Source organism: Schistocerca cancellata, chromosome 4 (genome assembly GCF_023864275.1).
Source record: "Schistocerca cancellata isolate TAMUIC-IGC-003103 chromosome 4, iqSchCanc2.1, whole genome shotgun sequence".
NCBI lineage: Eukaryota > Metazoa > Arthropoda > Insecta > Orthoptera > Acrididae > Schistocerca > Schistocerca cancellata.
Genome location: NC_064629.1, coordinates 734855706 through 734874541, shown reverse-complemented (window position 1 = coordinate 734874541; position 18836 = coordinate 734855706).

Sequence of the window (18836 nt, the reverse complement as noted above, 5' to 3'; positions counted from 1 at the left end):
GAAAATGTTCGACTGCTGCCCTGGCCAGCGCGTTGTCCAGATCTCTCACCGATTGAAAACGTCTGGTCAATGGTGGACGAGCAACTGGCTCGCCACAATACGTCAGTCACTACTCTTGATGAACTGTGGTATCGTGTTGAAGCTGCATGGGCAGCTGTACCCGTACACGTCATCCAAGCTCTGTTTGACTCAATGCCCAGGAGTATTAAGGCCGTAATTACGGCCAGAGTTGGTTGTTCTGGGTACTGATTTCGCAGGATCTATGCTCCCAAATAGCGTGAAAATGTAATCACAAGTCAGTTCTAGTATAATATATATTTGACCAATGTATACCCGTTTATCATCTGTATTTCTTCTTGATGTAGCAATTTTAATGGCCCGTAGTGTAGATGTAGATGTAATGTTCAGAATTATTAATTCCCTCGTTTCTGCATACAGAACAAGTCTGCACTCATTCAATAATCTTCACTTCAGCATAAGTAAGCTGTAAATTCAATGACGAAAAACAATCCCAGCACCAAAAAGGAGCTGAACGATGTATAACTCGGAGATTCGACGTAGTGAGTTAATCTTAGTGGCTGTAAGACTACGAAGACGCCATAATCAGCAGTTCACTGAATTTTAATGAGGTTGTGTAATAGGGCTAGGAGAGGACGGATGTTACATGCGCGAGACGACAGAAAGACTTGGCTGGAGTATACATGATAGCTGGAAGGTCTCGGGAAGGTGCGGTCAGAAGAAGACCCCGGATGGCCACATGGCACTACCGAGAGCGAAGGCCATCGTGTTCGGGAAATGGCTCTGCCGCATCGCACTGCTTCTGCAGCAGCCGTTCGAGCAGCAGTTGGCACCACACTGGCACAACGTACCGTTGTCAATTGGTTATTCTAAGGACAACTCGGAGCCAGGCGTCCTGTAGCGTATATTCCACTGACTCCAAACTACCGCTGTTTCCGACTTATGTGGTGTCAAGAAGGGGCTCACTGGAGGGCGGAGAGGAGGTTTTTTAGGTGTTCTGATGAAAGCGGGTTCTACTTCGGTGCCATTGACGGCTGTGTGTTGGTTAGAATGCCGCCAGGCGAGCTCCTGGAATCAACCTGCCTGCGACGTAGACACACTGAACGAACACTTGGAATTACGGTCTGGAGTGCGATTTCGTACGACAGCACGAGCTCTCTCGTGGTTATCCCACACACCTTGTCAACAAATTTGCACACCAGTCTATAGTGCTGCCATACGTGAACAGCTTTCCAGAGTTTTTTCCAAAACAGGATAATGCTCGCCCACATACCACTGTTGTAACCCAACATGCTGTACAGTGTGTCGACATGTTGCATTGGCCTGCGCGATCAAGAGACCTGCATCCAATCGAACACGTACGGGACGTCGTTGGGCAACTCCAGCGTCATACACAGGCACCAATAACCGTCTCTGTATTTCCAGAATGATATTTTCACTCTGCAGCGGAGTGTGCGCTGATATGAAACTTCCTGGCAGATTAAAACTGTGTGCCCGACCGAGACTCGAACTCGGGACCTTTGCCTTTCGCCTTTCGCTGCAGAGTGAAAATCTCATTCTAGAAACATCCCCCAGGCTCTGGCTAAGCCATGTCTCCGCAGTATCCTTTCTTTCAGGAGTGCTAGTTCTGCATGTTTGGCAGGAGAGCTTCTGTAAAGTTAGGAAGGTAGGAGACGAGATACTGGCAGAAGTAAAGCTGTGAGGACCGGGCGTGAGTCGTGCTTCGGTAGCTCAGATGGTAGAGCACTTGCCCGCGAAAGGCAAAGGTCCCGAGTTCGAGTCTCGGTCGGGCACACAGTTTTAATCTGCCAGGAAGTTTCGTCCCTGTATTGACCGACCAAGTGCAACAGGCATAGAACTTCATCTCACAAACTGACATCCGGCACCTGCCCTACAAAGCATGCACGTTTGCATGCTTACATTCAACATTCTGGCGGTTACACCGGATATTAATGTACCAGAATTTCACATTTCCAATGGCTTTCCTCGCGCTCACATTAATTTGTGAACTTTCATCGTCAATCACCTAAATATGGTAACTAAGCAAATATATTCCGTAAATACGTTACTGTATATTCTTTATTTATTAATGCTGGAAATTTTTCCATCAGTCTACCTTCACTTTCTTCTCTTAGTGCAAAATTAAAACATATGTCTTGAAACATTCCACAACGTCATGCCAATAAATCGTATTATTATTCTTCAAAAAAATTAAATGGCGACGTTAATAAGAAGCATTTACTCACGTTTAAGCTCGAGCGTTTATTAATTTATTAGTAAAATGGATGCAATCTTTCTCACATCTGCAGAAAATGTGGTCAATTATCATACACCGTAACTGGTAACAAGATATAAAATTCAGTGAATAATTTACATGGAGCAAACGCTGACAATATGTCTACGTAACTTGGATGGGCGTCGGACTGTAGCAAGCGGCGGCTAGCGACCATCTATTGGGCAGCGCGGATGGCCTTCAAAATCGTCGCTCACTCCCGCGTTCCTCCGTCATTTGAAAAGAGAAAAAATGCAACTTTTGTAATGACATAATAAACATATGCTGTAGCACATAACACGTCTTTTTAAACAGCCCTCGTACGTCCATTGGACCAGTGATTACAGCCAAAGAGTGACGCTAATAATCTAGAGACACTACAAGTGCTCAGAGAACACCATAAGCTAAAGAATAGGTATCCCAAAAACTGAAACCCAATAAGTAGAAAATGTTAAGTTTGTGGGACGCAAAACTTGTTGTTCGCCGTTCACCGACTAAGATTCGTGTAGACAAACACTATAGTCCATAAAAAGGTAAGAGCCGTCAGTGGTACTAGCACTGGTAGATGAAGACGTCGGTGTGTCTCATCCCTGCGCTTTCAACCCTTAAAACTGTTCACATGAATACATACATGTCCACAAACGTTCACCTGCGCGCAAATAATCAGTAGACTTCCTCTGTAATGCGATGACACGCGGAGAAGCATAGATACGCTTCCACGAGTTCTTCAGACGTGCAAACGTCTACTTATAGGTTTGACCCAAAATAGCTACTCGTCAGAGAAAAATAATGATGTATCTATAGGGTGTGTCCTCATCCATGATTCTCCTCTTCTCAGCATCTACGGCCATTATGGTATTTGTCGCTAATGACACACACTGTACATATATGGGCCTGGAGAACATCTGCCTGAAGATGAATATTAACAAGAAAACAGAAGTATTAGAGTTATTAAGGCCCTTCGACAACGAGGTAATCAGAGACGAAGTATGGCTCATATAGGACAAGAACGAGGAAGTAAACCGGCAGTGCCGTTTTCAATAGAAGGATCCACGAATTTGCCTTAATCCATTTACGGAAAGCACGAAAATCCCGAAATTAGCGCGGTCGAATGGGGTTTCAGAGTGCTTCTCTCTCAAGTGCGGCTCCAGCACTACCTCTCTGGCTGACTGAGGACAGATTGGATGATACGCTGCACCATTCCACGTTGTGCATGATTTGTAGCAGTTAATATGTAATTAGCTGGCCTCAAGAGATAAGCATACGCAAGAAGCTGTACATGCATCCAGTGATATTTACTGCATCACGTTGTGACTTTGCAACTTTTATCCTTCCTATGGTTCACCATGCCACAAATTCCAATGTATTACATAGCGGAGACGTTGCAGCAGCTTTAATAGTAAAAGTGAATGTTAACATAGAACACGACGACTGCTAAAGTCCTAATTCTTACTCATTATTACTACGTGCTTGTAGCTCATTCTGACCAAAACACAAATTTGCTCTAGGATATAGTCGAGTAGTTTGGTCATTCCTCTACATCTTTTGAGCAATGTGGGTTTTACAATTAACTGGAAGTATTTTCTGCATGAGATTTCGTATCTTGTACAGTGCACAAAAAAGGTATCCCTCTTTCGAAACTCCGTAATTGTCTTCCATTTGGACGCATAGGCTTTGAATTTCTCACAAAGGTGCATACAACACTCCTCAGTAATTATGCAAAAGTGTGGCGCCCTGCGACGTCACCCTCGGGCCTGGCGACGCTTCAAACAGCGTGGTGTCGACATGCGAATAGAGGTCAGAAGTTCATGTGAGGTGTATGGTGTAAGGTGAAGGATGACTTAATGATGTTACATTGGCATCATATTTCACCACAATTCTGCCTACGCCATCGTGGACATGTTTCTCGAAGCGAAGGTAGTCAAACCTCCTTTTATGCACTTTCCATCGCATCTTTTGACACCTCTGCGATGGAGATCAGAACCGCGACACACAAAGTGGAAAACACGTGGTTTCTTATAGGGGGCTCAGGAAAACTTATCAGAATCGACACGAAAATCCCTCAGTAGGTAGCATAACGGGCGTCAATGTGGCGTTGATTCCCACACATTTCGCGGTCGAAAACAACTGTTCGCAATGCGACGTCCATCAGAACGGCGTTATTGCCAATCGTTGATACTGCTGAACCCCTGGGCTATTCAATCCTATTCTAAGAACATCGTGGGATTGCAGTTCCATTGAGCTTCATCTTACCCCATTGGAATGTAGTTAGCAAGAGACACTGAGGCGTATGTAATGCACTACGACAAATTAAGGGGAGCGTGGTTGTTTGATGACTTCAGAGATGAGTTAGTAGAGAGATACAGGAGGAAAAGTACATCGAGATACTACCATGAGCAGCTTGACAGGATATTTAAAAAATATGAGAAACCGACAGAGAATTTTGTAGACTGCATTCGCAAAACTAATATCACTATACATGAGCTAACTGAGGATGACAATATTAATAGGGCCATATCACAGGGGGCTGAGCAGACAGCTCTCGATAGGTTTTAACGTGTTTGCCACCAGAAATGTCGCATATGGTTCGTATGGAATTGCCAAAACTCTGAACGAAGCAGCAGAAACCGCAACAGCCCACTTGCTAAAGTCGACCATGGGCAAAGGAACTGATATTTAATACAGATATAAAATATTTTAGTTGTGGTCATTCATGTCACATGAAGTGTAATTGCAGGGAACGACAGAGTTGTGGATGTAAATATTTGGGAAATTTTATGATTAACCATTCACAGAAATGAGGAAGGTGGTCACAGTGTGGACCTTGTAACCCGCTGTTAAATGGGGTAGAAGCCGGTGTGTCTACTCTACAATGCTCCCAATGAGAATTAGCACAGGTCGCCTCTGTGCAGAATTAGTGGCAGACTTTATTCTGACCGGTTAGGTGAAAGGCAATGAAAATGAATTTTTATTAGATATAGGATCTCAAGTACCTGCAGCAGGTATGATGGAATAACCAGAACTGAACCCTCCATATTTGAAATTAAGCTGTATATATGGGGTTTATATTGATTCACTAGGTTTGACTTGATAATATTCTGTGTGGAGGGAAGTAGCTTCGAGATTAGTGTATAAGTTCTCCCAACGGTTGGCAGTGGCTGTGAAGTCATACTCAGTTCAGATCTCCGCATTTCTCATGAAGTTAGAAAGCATATAGCAGAAGTAGATGGAAGACTATTTTATCGTGTTTTTATTACAGAAGTTCAGGACTTTCTGAGGGATCACCACAAGACCATAGGCAGCTAGCTAAACTCTCTACAAGGCCCCTTAAAGTCATTTTGTAGGATATCATACTGAAAGGTAATGAAAATTTATGTGGTTTGACGTAGGAGCTGGTCTGTCAGGAATCTCTCTGAGTAAAGTTTAGCCTTTGCAAGAGAATGAAGAATTACAGAAAACACAATGTTTTATGTGACATACTTTGTCCTATTAATGGAAAACTGATGGTGGCAAAGCTGTACCTGTCAGCATTGATGGCTTCAGTTCTGAAGAGGTGAAGCAATCAAATAGTACTTTGGTAGTCAGCTTAGGAGCACTGGATGAAGATGAATTAGATAGAGATTGCACTTCAATTTATGCAAATGCCAAGAGAGTTTGTCACTTTAATCACAGTGAGGAGGAAAGTATAACATCTAGAAGAACAGGGGTAGGAAGTTATGGAGAGACTATTAGCAGAATATACTGAGTTAATTGATTCTCCTGGACCACTGCCTGCCACGCTAATAATTTATCCTCACATTCTTAATGGTAATGAGGCGACTGTCTTTAAGAAACCGTATAGAGTTCTGCAGAATCTTCAAAATGTCATGATGGAGTGTTCAGATCGGCAACATCAAGATGGATCATGAAAGAGAGTCCACACCAATTGTCATTGTCCCAAATAAATCATAAAATGGCAGTAAAGGATATAGGTATGGTTGTGACTACGATTACTTGAGCCAGGAAGCAGTTTAATATAACAAAGGCCTTAGATATTCTTGGCCAGTCTCGTTATTTTCCAACTGTGGACCTACGAAGTAGGAGCGTTAATTAGAGGTAGGTCCTCTAAAAACAGCATTCTCAACACCATCTCGTTATTATCAATATTATCGCATGCATTTTTGACTGAAAAATGTGGCACCAACTTCGATGGGGTATTACGAGAATTAAAACCACCGCAGTGCATGGTCTATTTAGACGGTATCATTATGTTCTCCAAGGCTATCCAGGAGCATATAATGTATTTACACAAAGTCTTTGGCCATTTACATACAGCACAGTTAACACTCAGTACAGAAAATTGCCATTTCGTATTACAAGAAAACCATTACTTGGGCGATATTATTGGCCAGCAAGGAGTACACACCAATCTGTAACTTGCCGATACTGTCAAAAATTTCCTGACACCCACTCCAAGAAGGATTTTCAGTCATATCTAGGCCTAGCCAATATTTTTAGAAAATTTATTCCAAATTTCACTGAATTATTTTAAAAAAGGAGCAAAGTTTCACTGGTCTCCAGATTGTGAAACGGCATTTGTAAAACTAAAAGATTTATTGATCACTATTACAGTTCTCGGTTTTTCAGATTATCAATAGTAGTTTGTACTATTATGCGATTCTAGCAATTTTCCCTTAGGTTTCATGTTACGCCAGGAGGTAAATGGACAAGAACATCCCATAGCAATTGTGTCCTGGCAACTTAGTAAGACAGAAAAAATTTATTTGACTACTAAGAAAGAAATGCTAGTGCTAATATAAGGAGTAACTTAATTCCACTACTATTGCTATGGACAATGCTTTAAAGTAATAACTGATCGAACGGCATTGAAATAGGCACTACGACTTAAATGTTGAACTAGTAATTGAACTTTATGGGTGTTATGACTGGGTGAATTCGATTTTGAGGTAGTATGTCGACTGGGTAAATTGCGCAGAAACACAGATGATGGCAGTCCCAAAATATACACCGTGAAATGTTCCGGGGTCGACATGAGGGAATGGAGGGAAACATAAAGTGCTGACTCAGGTTGTCAATAGTTTGCTAAGCAGCCACAATTCAGCACAGGAGGCAGAGTGCTGTACAGGAAGACAACATGTGTGCTACACACAGCTGTACTAGCAAAGTTATAAAACAAGTTGCTGACGTAGATTATTGAGGCAGGATCTTGATTAAGTTCTAGCCAGGCATAGTGACCGTCAAGACAGGGAATGCACAGTTGCACAAAATTATTGGTGAATTACATGAATACAAGATGTCGACCACAAACATAAAATATCGTGTCCCATGTAGGCAAAGAGTGGAACTGAGTAACCAGAAGAATCCTTTGCAAAGATTACCAGCGGAAGATAAAATATTACAGATGATTTCCATAGATTTACTCAGACCATTGGCTCAAACACCGGCAGCAAACCGTTAGGTGCTAACAATAATCGATAATTTTCCACATTTTCATGTGCTTGATAACAATACCTAAGCAGCAAGCAGAAATTGTTGACAAACGATGGTTTGCCACTAGATACTAATGTATAATTTTATGTCATATTTAACAAAACAGTTGTCCCGATTATTAAACGTTAAGAAACTCAGGACTAGTGCATTAGATCCACAGACAAACAGACGAACTGAAAGTGTCCACTGTGAAATTGGGAAAGTGTTGAGTTACTAAGAGGGCTATTCGGTAAATAAGGGACGATTGGTCGCAAAATGGAAAGCACAGTGAAAATGAAAACTGTCTTATCTGCAGCAGTTAGTTACACCTTCCAGCTACTGCTCTACATAGCAGCCGCTCCGAATTCGACATTTGTCGTAGCTTTGTACCAACTTTGCAAAGCCCATGTGATAGAAGGCAGCCTCCTGTGTTTCCCTACAATTTTCTGCGCTGTACTGAAGCTCGTTGTCTGAGCCAAAATGTTTTCTTCACAGCCAGTGCTTCATTTGAGTAGAGATGAAAATCAAGGGGAGTCAGGTCCAGGTTGTATTTAGGGTGACCAAACACTTCCATCGAAAACGTTGCAGGAGCATCCTCTTCACCCCTTCAGTGTGAGGCGGAGAAATTTCATGTAGAAAGAAATGCATGGCATTTACATTGTGTGAGGTTGGATGAAATCCGGCGAAATCACTGTTGTGGTTGGCAGGAGAGCCAACACCGTGTTACTAAAGGAAGCCGGAAGGCACGCGTTTTAGCTCACGCAGGCTGGCGTGAGGTCTGGAACAGGACAAGGAAATTAGAATTTAGAAAAAACGGACGTAGCTGGTGGAATACTTAACTTTAATCCATTAATGGTGAAAGTCGCTCTGGACGGTACATTATTCACGGTATCAATAGTAACTGGTAATGGCGCCTTGCTAGGTCGTAGCAAATGACGTAGCTGAAGGCTATGGTAACTATCGTCTCGGCAAATGAGAGCCTACTTTGTCAGTGAACCATCGCTAGCAAAGTCGGTTGTACAACTGGGGCGAGTGCTAGGAAGTCTCTCTAAACCTGCCGTGTGGCGGCGCTCGGTCTGCAATCACTGATAGTGGCGACACGCGGGTCCGACATATACTAACGGACCGCGGACGATTTAAAGGCTACCACCCAGCAAGTGTGGTGTCTGGCGGTGACACCACAATCACTCTGCCGAACTGCCACACTTGCTGGGAGATACTATTTAGTTACAACTTCTAGCTAATTCTCTACGCACTCACTGTGTGCTCAGAACTGGGAAGAGCGACGTGACACTATATACTGGCATGGCATAATAGAGACACATCCCAACACATCTGTGCAAAGTTTCATCGGATTTGCACTATGGTTTCCATTTCGTGACTGATCTTTTCTTACTTTCCGAACATATTTCATAGCAAATAAACGTTTAATCAATGACCATCTGAATTAATAACTTTTAATAGCTTCATGCGATTTCAACATACGATGACTCAGATGATAGCATTACACTATAGCTATCATCACTGAAAGCTATGTACCTGTATCTATTTTATTTCTTGAGTTTTTACGTTTTTGTACGTTTTGTATTAAGAAAATGTTTGTCAGAGCAAATGAATACAGTATCAGTACCTCATATCATGACATACTTGTGTTTTTATTTAATGAACAGTTACTACACTCCTGGAAATTGAAATAAGAACACCGTGAATTCATTGTCCCAGGAAGGGGAAACTTTATTGACACATTCCTAGGGTCAGATACATCACATGATCACACTGACACAACCACAGGCACATAGGCACAGGCAACAGAGCATGCACAATGTCGGCACTAGTACAGTGTATATCCACATTTCGCAGCAATGCAGGCTGCTATTCTCCCATGGAGACGATCGTAGAGATGCTGGATGTAGTCCTGTGGAACGGCTTGCCATGCCATTTCCATCTGGCGCCTCAGTTGGACCAGCGTTCATGCTGGACGTGCAGACCGCGTGAGACGACGCTTCATCCAGTCCCAAACATGCTCGATGGGGGACAGATCCGGAGATCTTGCTGGCCAGGGTAGTTGACTTACACCTTCTAGAGCACGTTGGGTGGCACGGGATACATGCGGACGTGCATTGTCCTGTTGGAACAGCAAGTTCCCTTGCCGGTCTAGGAATGGTAGAACGATGGGTTCGATGACGGTTTGGATGTACCGTGCACTATTCAGTGTCCCCTCGACAATCACCAGTGGTGTACGGCCAGTGTAGGAGATAGCTGCCCACACCATGATGCCGGGTGTTGGCCCTGTGTGCCTCGGTCGTATGCAGTCCTGATTGTGGCGCTCACCTGCACGGCGCCAAACACGCATACGACCATCATTGGCAACAAGGCAGAAGCGACTCTCATCGCTGAAGACGACACGTCTCCATTCGTTCCTCCATTCACGCCTGTCGCGACACCACTGGAGGCGGGCTGCACGATGTTGGGGCGTGAGCGGAAGACGGCCTAACGGTGTGCGGGACCGTAGCCCAGCTTCATGGAGACGGTTGCGAATGGTCCTCGCCGATACCCCAGGAGCAACAGTGTCCCTAATTTGCTGGGAAGTGGCGGTGCGGTCCCCTACAGCACTGCGTAGGATCCTACGGTCTTGGCGTGCATCCGTGCGTCGCTGCGGTCCGGTCCCAGGTCGACGGGCACGTGCACCTTCCGCCGACCACTGGCGACAACATCGATGTACTGTGGAGACCTCACGCCCCACGTGTTGAGCAATTCGGCGGTACGTCCACCCGGCCTCCCGCATGCCCACTATACGCCCTCGCTCATTTCCGTCAACTGCACATACGGTTCACGTCCACGCTGTCGCGGCATGCTACCAGTGTTAAAGACTGCGATGGAGCTCCGTATGCCACGGCAAACTGGCTGGCACTGACGGCGGCGGTGCACAAATGCTGCGCACTAGCGCCATTCGACGGCCAGCACCGCGGTTCCTGGTGTGTCCGCTGTGCCGTGCGTGTGATCACTGCTTGTACAGCCCTCTCGCAGTGTCCGGAGCAAGTATGGTGGGTCTGACACACCGGTGTCAATGTGTTCTTTTTTCCATTTCCAAGAGTGTATTTGGACAGTTACTTGATTTAAATGTTGATTGCAAGTGCTATTATAAAACAGTGATAATTTAAAAGTGATCAGTCACAAATGTTAGTGGACATCACAACTAAAAAGAAAACCAGAAAAAACTTTTGTAATGAAGGCATAAATAATTATTTAAATATTATTTAAATATTTAAAACAACAGCAGGTTATTATCTGCAGCGAGTTAGCTGCGGAGTGTGAAAGCAGACGTTCACGGATCGATGCTATAGCTACATCGAGCTATTCTTTTTAAACAGAGCCGTGCATAGCTCAAGTACCTAAACAGTGTTTAACCACAGGTAAAGACGCAATTGGTTTCCTCGTATGGGAGGCTGTTTGAAAGAACAACTTGTAACGGAACTGAAATGATGGTGGGCTGACAGTAATTTGGAGGAATTCTGGAGCACACAACAGAAAGATAGGTTGTGGAGAGAATTCGTTGTGGCCAGAATGCCAGAACATGGGCGTGGGCTCATGAAAGAATATTGTGAAGGATGGTTCAAGCGTTTGGAGTATCTTAAAGATCGTAGATCAGAATCAGAGATAGTGTGGGAGTTGTGGAAAAAGCTACCTGACGATTCAAAGCGTTATGTAGGAGGCACTCATCGAACATTAGATGAATTTTTAGAGAAAATCGAGAATGAAGATAGGTGGCGTGAAACTAGAGAGTTTCGAGGTTTCAGAAATCAGAATGGAATAGTAAAAGGTGGTAGGAATGAACCGCAAATTAACATGATGAGAGGAAGAGGTCAAGAAGGTAACTCTCAGCGAGGGAGAGGACACTATCAGGGAAACAGGATGCATTATCAAAATCAGGAAAACTAAATACCGCGCAGGTCAAGGGCCTAACGCACGCGGAAAGAAAGAAATGGCCCAAATATAGGTAAGATCGGAGTAGTCAGTACTATAGTAGGATAGTGCGTCGTTCGCCTGAAGAGCAGTTACATAAACGAATCTTTGCGAAGTATAATGCAGGGATACAAACAGAGGAGAGAGAGCAGGGAGGAATTATTAAGGGAAATGAAGTAGGAAAAGAATATCGGTCGGATGTGAAGGCTCACGTGAATGAAAGAAGTACAATTCGAGGTCAGAGTGACGAATTGATGAAGGAAGAGTCAGAGAAGGCGTTGTTTGTCGGTAGGGATGGCAACTGTGCAGAGAGGCAGGGGCAAGGGAGGAGTGATGTGACTTATGGTAAAAGGTTCGTACGATTAGTCGACGAATCGCATCGAGAAGTAATTAAAGAGGAAAGGGTGGATAAGAAAAAGGGGCATAGTGCAGAGACGCATGCCGATTCAGAAATTACCTCGTATGCAGAATATGTACATCAGCTCAAAAGCCAGCCAGCACAATTAGAAAGATCTTCCACTCAAGTGATTAATTCGGACCCGAATATGACAGTGTTAGAGAGCCATACCGATTATGATGTGTACCTAGTGACAGCAAGAGTACATGACTGTGATGAAGATTCTTTTAAAGAAATTAGAGAAAGTGTATCTAACCAAGAGAAAGAGTGTTGTGATCCCTGTAGTACTGAAGCAAATGAGTTGAGTGAGACTGGAATTCCATTAGTAGGGGAAAATAATGAAAGTAAGAGTGGCGAATGCACTATCCAACAAAGGGAACGTAGAGAAATAGATTATAATTTGCGAGAATTATTTGAACCCGAAGAAGGTCATATTTCTAAGGAGGAGGAATTATCGTCAGAATCATCAGAAAGCGTCCAGGAAGAAAAAGAAGTAGATGAAGTTTCCGATTCCGCAACCGAGAGTTCAGGCATGACAGATTCGAATGAGAACGAGATGGCATTAAAGAGCCTAGACGAAGGACTATTGGAAAAAGTGGTTAAATAATTTAGGATGAAAAGGAGAAAGAAACCTCCAGATGGAATGGTCAGTATAAAAACCGGAAAAATAATATGGCAAGACTTGGCGGTGGAAAAGGATTTATTATGGGAAGATAAAGAAAGTATGAAAGAGGAAAATAGGATGCAAACAATCCTACCCATTAATGTATGTGGGTACGATTTATATGTATTGTTGGATACGGGTGCTCAAATAAGTGCTATTTCGCACGCATTTTTTGAGATGATCAAAGAGCAACGAGGAGTAGTCATGATGCCAGTAACGGGTGTTAAAGTGATAGGGGCGACAGGGAAATGTAGTAAACCTATTAAACATCAAGTGATGATGGAATTTAAGATAAAAAACAAGCTATTTTCGAATGCATTTTTAGTAGTTCGAGAGCTCAGTGCCGAGATCATTTTAGGCATTGACTGGTTAATAAAACAGAAAGTAATTATAGATTGTGACAAAGGGATAATAGTTTGTAAAGTTGATAGTGCGGTATTAGAAATACCATTTGAATCATCTAGAGTAATGGAAGAGAACCAGCTGAGATGGGTAGAATTTAGAGATGATCATGATTCAGGAATAGGTCAAAAATTCGATTGGTTTCTGGTGAGGCAGATAGTTGAAGATGGAAATAAGGAGACACTCCTTCGAAATGTAGTGGATAAAACGGAAGGACTATCTGATGCCCAAAGGGAGGATCTATGGCAAATTCTGAAAGAAAATCAGGAGGTATTTTCGGACAAACCGGAACGAGTGATAAATTATGAGTACTGCATGGAGGTAGAGGAGCATGAACCTTTCTTTAAACCACCATATAATGTACCCTTGTCTAAGAAAGAAGCAGTTCAAAAAGAAATAGATAAAACGGTTTCATGTGGGGTCATTGAACGGAGTTCTAGCCCATATAATAACCCATTGGTGATAGTAAGTAAGAAGGATGGAAGTGTACGAATAGTGATAGATGCTCGTACTCTGAATAAAGTAGTGAAGAGGGAGTTGGATCGTCCAGAGAACATAGATAATTTATTGCAGAAGTTTAATGGTGTCCCATTAAGTGAGGAGTCTAGGAAGTACACGGCATTTTTATTCAATGGCAAATGCTACCATTACACAGTAGTACCATTTGGCCTAAATACTTCCGTTTCAGTGTTCATTCGGGCTTTAGACAAAATTTTAGGGAGTGAACTTAGTTCGCTAATCACGGTTTATGTAGATGATCTGTTAATTGCTACAAGGACATGGGAAGAGCACATGGAGTTATGCGACAGGGTGTTCAAAGCTTTAATTAAAGGAGGAATGACCCTGAACCTGAAAAAATGCGAGTTTGTGAAGAAAGAAATAAAGTTTTTAGGTCACATAGTAACACCAGAGGGAATTGAAAAGGATCCCAATAAAGTCAAAGCAATAAGAAATTGTCCGGCTCCCAAGAATAAAAAACAACTAAAGTCGTTTATAGGACTTTGTTCCTTTTATCGTAAGTATGTGGATGATCAGGTGTTCAATAGCCCACATCTGAACAACCTACTTAAGAAGAACAGTGTGTATATATGGACTGAGGAATGTGAAACAGCATTCAACCGGCTAAAAGACAATTTGGCTAAAAACATAAAGTTATGGCACCCTGACCTGTGTGAACCATTCCACATGGCAACAGATAGTTCAGATTGTGGATTGGGAGTATCCATATTTCAGGAGGTAATGATAGATGGAGAAAAAACTCATAGACAAATAGCATTTGCGAGTAGAACCATGTCTAAGTATGAAAGAAACTATACAGTTTCAGAGAAGGAGGCTTTAGCTATAGTATGGGGTTTTAGGAAATTTCAACTTTTCTTATGGGGACATAAGACTGTGGTCCATACAGACCACAAAGCTTTAATATTTTTGAAGGACTGCAGATTGTTACATAACAGGTTGACCAGATGGGCGCTGTTTTTACAACAATTTGACATAGAGATCAAGTATGTTAAAGGGAAAGAACATGCAGTACCGGATGCTTTGTCGAGATTACCGGAAGGATGTGAGACACTAGAAATTGTAAAGAATAGGGAAGATGTTTTTGAGGTGAATTACTTCAAAAAAGCGGAAGGAAGAGAAAAAATTAGGGAAATATGTCGGAATATGCGAATATATCAAAGTGATGATGATGCACTCAAGTCGGTAAAGGTCAAGTTTGACAATCCGGACGCAACTAAAATAAGGGCTTCATATGAAATACATAAAGGTGTACTGTATCTTCAAAGATTAAATAATCCATGGAAGTGGAGAGTATGTTGGCCGGAACAACACACTGAAGTGCTGATAGATTATGTTCACTTGGCATATGGCCATTGTGGTGCACGGAAGTGTACCGATAAGTTAGATGAATGCATTACCTTTAACAACATGGCACGAAGGGTAGTACAGAGGATAAGATCTTGTGATCTATGCCAAAAGGCGAAAGTAACAAATGCAACTAATCAAGGGCCCATGCAATCAATAAAACCTGATGAAGTATTAGAAATAGTAGCAGTAGATATCTTTGGACCATTACCGAAAACCATGGGGGGCTTTGTGTAGATATTTGTAGCAGTTGAACTTTTCTCACAGTATATAAAGCTATATCCCTTGAGAAAAGCTACTGCCAGAGCTGTGTATGATAAAATGGTGTGTAATTATTTTGTGAAAGTAGGGAAGCCAAAGAGAATACTATCAGATAATGGTGTTCAGTTTTGCTCAAAAATGTGGAAGGATGGGATAACTGAGAAACAGGTAGAAGTGGTACATATCTCAGCTTATCACCCATCAAGCAATCCGGCAGAAAGATATATGAGTGAGATAGGTCGGTTATTTAGGACGTACTGCCATAGTAACCACAAGAAGTGGGGCATGTATGTGAGTGAATTCGAAGAAATCATGAATTCATTAACAAACAAGAGCACTGGATTTACTCCAGAAGAAATCCTGAAAAAGACAAGAAGTAAAAGTCTAGTAGAAGACCTACTAGAATTTCCAGATAGAGTTGAATTAGATTGTTGTTGTTGTTGTGGTCTTCAGTCCTGAGACTGGTTTGATGCAGCTCTCCATGCCACTCTATCCTGTGCAAGCTTCTTCATCTCCCAGTACCTACTGCAACCTACATCCTTCTGAATCTGCTTAGTGTATTCATCTCTTGGTCTCCCCCTACGATTTTTACCCTCCACGCTGCCCTCCAATACTAAATTGGTGATCCCTTGATGCCTCAGAATATGTCCTACCAACCGATCCCTTCTTCTGGTCAAGTTGTGCCACAAACTTCTCTTCTCCCCAATCCTATTCAATACTTCCTCATTAGTTATGTGATCTACCCATCTAATCTTCAGCATTCTTCTGTAGCACCACATTTCGAAAGCTTCTATTCTCTTCTTGTCCAAACTATTTACCGTCCATGTTTCACTTCCATACATGGCTACACTCCATACAAATACTTTCAGAAACGACTTCCTGACACTTAAATCTATACTCGATGTTAACAAATTTCTCTTCTTCAGAAATGCTTTCCTTGCCAGTGCCAGTCTACATTTTATATCCTCTCTATTTCGACCATCATTAGTTATTTTGCTCCCCAAATAGCAAAACTCCTTTACTACTTTAAGTGTCTCATTTCCTAATCGAATTGCCTCAGCATCACCCGACTTAATTCGACTACATTCCATTATCCTCGTTTTGCTTTTTGTTGATGTTCATCTTATATCCTCCTTTCAAGACGCTATCCATTCCATTCAACTGCTCTTCCAAGTCCTTTGCTGTCTCTGACAGAATTACAATGTCATCGGCAAACCTCAAGGTTTTTATTTCTTCTCCATGGATTTTAATACCTACTCCGAATTTTTCTTTTGAATTAGATAATGATAGTAAAAAGAACTTAGTAAAAGACAAGATGAGAAAACAAGCAGATGCGAGAGTTCGTCGTCACGACGAAAAAGTAAGGAATCCTAAATTGAAAATAGGTGATCTCGTTCTTCTAAAAACACATGAAAAGTCAAGTGAAATTAATAACGAGATCAGCAAATTTAAATATATATAATGGACCATTTAAAATAGTGTCCATACCCAATGTGAAAGCTTATTATTTAGATTACCCATTAACAGGCAAACGCCTGGGAGTAAGAAACATAGTGGATCTCAAAAGGTATGAACAACGAATTCTACCAGATTGAAAATAAATATATAAATAAATATTAAAGTAAACCAATACGTAAATAGTTTTGTTTCTTTTGTTCTATGTGAAAGGTAAATGCTCACTAAAATATATTGCAGTATTGTAATGAAACTTCTAGTTTAAGTAGAGACTAAACAGACTGGGAAAGACTGAGCTTCTAAGAAAGCCTTAATAGATGTGTAAATAAGTGTTGTGGAAGAGGTAGAAAAGTGAGGAGGTAAAGTGAAAAGGACGGGCTACAAAGTAATAGGCGCATAACGTGTGTTTTACTTGCCTGAGATAAAAGAAGTGTATTTAAAACTTTGTAAAAAAGATATTTAAAGTGTACTGTGTTTAGAAGTAAGAAAATTGGAAAGAATATATGTAAATCATTTATGTAATGTTTAACAGGAAAGAGAGAAAGAATTGGTGTTTAATTTTAAATATGTAATATAAGTATCGAGGTGTATCAGTAAGAAAGGAAAAACCCTTGGTAAAAAGCTTAACGAACATTTCAGATTCATTATAGGAGAGACTTCTTATTGAATTATCACTGTAAGATACTTCAATAAGAAGTGGGGCACGTGTAACGGAACTGAAATGATGGTGGGCTGACAGTAATTTGGAGCCTGCGCGTCGGAAACAGGTGCGCTCATGTGAGACTGCCAGGGAGTGCACCCTGATGCCATCTATTGGCGAAACTGGGAATTAGCGCTACCTGTCAGACAATGCACTAAGCTCTCGGAGTCAAATGTATTCTTTTTCTTGGTAATTATAAGTTATTACTGTATAATTTAATGTTGTAAAGCGCTAGTAGTAAATCATTATGACTGGTATGAACTCCAGGGTAATAAATATAAATATTCTTAAATACTAAATGATTTCGGTAAAAAGGTGGTAGGGGAACGCCCCCACTCTTGGTGATACGAGCGTAGCTAGAGGTAGCTGGAGACACAGGGACTGAACAATGGAATGGCCTGGGGAGTGTTGACGTGATCGGACGTGCATAACTGTGCTCACGCAAAAGTGATTGTGCAACAGAGAAGAGGCGAATATCGTCGCCATTTTTGGAGTGAAACGCGACGAATGGTTGTTGAAGCCGCCTCTATGCCACTGGGGCTGATTGTAAGAGTTCCTGCGCCCAGATTTTATGGCGGACGTGCAGTAGCTTATACGGGTGCTACAGCTCGTAGTTCCAGCCGCCATTAAGGGCATGAGGCGTGAAGAGCTGCGTTAGCCACATGCATCTCACCACCAGCACCGACACGTCTACCCAAGGCAAGACTGCTTGCAATTGTTAAGTCGAACTTTGTATAAATGTAAAAGGAGAATACCAGTTTTCTTTTATGCAAGTGCAGAGGACAGAGTATAGTAACGAGTAAAATTACGACGCATGTTGTTCATTGTAAAGTGTAGTAACCTCAAACATAGTATACTGAAATCAGACTGAGGCCACCATCGCCTCTTTCATTTACAATTCTTTTGGTTGTAGAATACTTTAGCGTATAAGAATGTTGAAAAGAGCAATGGTCACACCAGAATGAGTCGCCTATTTATAGTTACTTAAATTTTTCTGAGTAACTTTTCAAGTAAAGTCACTTAACTAATTCTGTATCAATTGTCCAAAGAGTAATATCCTAAATCATTAAATAAGTTGAAGGATAGAATTTTGCTAACCCAAGTTGCATAACTGTCTTGGTAGTAATTACCAAGCCAACTCACAGAAATTGAGAGAGTATTTGCTTTGTAGAATCATCTAGAATGATCAGAAATAGTAATATTCAGGATTAAGTTTAAATTCAACTCAAGCCATTTCACTTTGAAACGAGCCAAAAATTGATTTATTTTTTTGCTCCTTCAGAGCTGGCGACCGTAGTTATAAGTATTTTCAGGAGGATTCGACGGTACGTCTGCTGCTCTCGTCGTGCTGATAGGACTATCCACTGCTGTT